This window comes from Olea europaea, unplaced genomic scaffold, assembly GCF_002742605.1.
Source record: "Olea europaea var. sylvestris unplaced genomic scaffold, O_europaea_v1 scaffold143, whole genome shotgun sequence".
Taxonomy (NCBI): Eukaryota; Viridiplantae; Streptophyta; class Magnoliopsida; order Lamiales; family Oleaceae; genus Olea; species Olea europaea.
The window spans coordinates 491485-493999 of NW_019231835.1; positions in this window are offsets into that span (position 1 = coordinate 491485).

The window sequence follows — 2515 nt, forward strand, 5'->3', positions numbered from 1 at the left end:
TATCATTATAGAACTTATTATTTTAAGAGCCGTGTATTACATGTTATGACTTCTTTTTCTCATTTACTTTGTGCATAAGAATATATGTCTTTCAAACCGTAGATCTGGAGATTTCATGTTGCAAACACCATGCAATCATCTAATAGATGTATCAAATCTATTAAATACAGATAATATGTAGATTGTCAACATAGAGGGTGACTTTTGTCACCCTAAATAATTTTCAGAAATGTAGGGATTTAGTTCCAATTTCAATTAGTGATGGTTGATAATCAACTGAATAAAAGGGTGAGCTTCAAAAAGAAAAATATTGGATTGAAGTTAATATTTATTCAAATTCTCGTTTTGCATCATTGTTGATTTAGCAATGGTCTAACTGGTCGTGAAAAATTATAAAACATTTTGGGTCAACTTGTGCCGTCATCGGGGATTGAGTTTTAGTTTCATTTTATTTACTTTGACACTAATATAAACATTTTTAGTTATTTTTTTTTCCTATTTTAGTTTGTCTGAGTGCTACTATTGTTCTTCTTTCAAGTGTTGTATGAGAATGTTGCTTGATGATGAATTGAATCTAGTTGATCCAGAAATTGGACGCACATTTTATCATAGGCAAAGAAAAGCATGAGCATCACAACAAAAAGACCAAAAACAGCAATTACAAAAGGATAACAAGCTAAACAATCCAGTAGTTCAAGTTAACGAATAAGATACTACTAATGAGAGGAATATTCTTGTTGGGGATTTCATGACCCAATAGCTCATTCATAGTCAATTCATCATTGTGTACCCTCCATTTAGGTAGCTTAATTTTCATCTGAACACTAGTGTTATACATCTATTCTAGATTGAACATCAGTTTTATAGCAGAGTTGAAGAAAATCTACATACACACGTCTCTCAGTTCTTGGAGATGTGTTAATACTTTTGATATCAAGGTACTTGAGATGATGCTATCAGAATAAGGCGGTTCCTATACTTTGCATGATAAAGCACTTAAGTGGTTGGATTCTCAACCCATTGTTAGTATTAGCACGTGGAATGTTCTAGTTCAAAAGTTCCGCACAGAGTTCTTCCCACCAACCAAAATAGTAAAGTTGAAGCATGACATATCTATCTTCCCTTAAGGTAAATCAAATCCTTTGATGAAACTTGGAATAGATTCAAGAATATACTCCAGCAATGTTCTCATCACAATATCAGCCAAGGACTCCAGGTCCAATATTTCTATGCGGGACCCCTTCCATCTTTCAAAAGCATGGGGATAACAACTCTTATCTAAAAAGAAAATTGACAAAGTTTGAAATTATTTGAGACAATGGCTACTACTTTAGCCATGTGGGCTTTTGAGTGAGTTGCTCAGAAGAAAGTGCCAGTTGTATACGAGGTGGATGCTTACTTAGCATTGTATACAAAAGTAGATTCCTTATTTCATAAGTTAGAGAGAATATCATGGATAGCTAATACATCACAAGTCAAGAAGCTAAGTTGTTAGAAGTGTGGGGCAGATCATAAAACAACATATTGTCCTATTTTGGCACAATCAATAGGGCAAATGGATTTTGCACAATGGGGAGAACGTCAACAAAATAATCCATATTTGGATACTTAAAATCTAGGTTGAGGAAGAACCCAAACTTCTCTTGCGGTAATCAAATTCAGAATATGCCACAGAGCGAGTATCAGTAGTAGGAGAAGAAATCTTAGTTAGAAGAGATGTTCAAAAAAATTATGAAGAAGAGCAACCAATACATGGAAGCTAATAATCAATTCATGAGGAAGATTGGAACAACTCTCCAAGATCAGAATGCAGCTATTAAAAACTTGGATAATCAATTCGGATAAAAGGCATTTTCTATGACTAGTAGAACATCAGGTACTTCGCCTAGCAATACAAAAATCAACCCAAAGTAATATGTCAAAGAAATTACGACCAGAAGTGGGGTGCAATTACAAAAATACATATTTAGAGGCCAATTGCTAGTAAGGAAAGAATATCTCCTTTAGATGAAAGCATGTCGAGTAGTCTGAATAGACGACAGAACATTTACTAAGGAGAGTTAAGATATACAGTGGATTAAGACAATCGCTCCTATCAATCCTTATGAGCCTCCATTCCATTTTTCCAGAGATTTAAAAAGCACAAGTTGTATCAATAGTACACCAAATTTCATGAGGTCTTCAAGAAACTTCACTTCAACATTCTGTTTGCCGATGCCTAATCCAAATGCCTAGCTACGCCAAATTCTTGAAGGACGTCCTATCCAATAAACGCAAGCTAGATGAACATAAAATGGTGACGTTGACTGAAGAGTAAAGTGCCAGAATCCTGAAATATCTCTATTAATTTGATGCCACTTTCTATTTTTAAGATATTCAGATTGGGAGAGGTGAATGCAACCACAGTACCTCTACAGATAGCTGATCGATTACTCATCCAAGGAGGATAATTGAAGATGTATTAATTAAATTGGAAAGATTCATTATCTAGCAGACTTTCTCGGGATTACAGGTC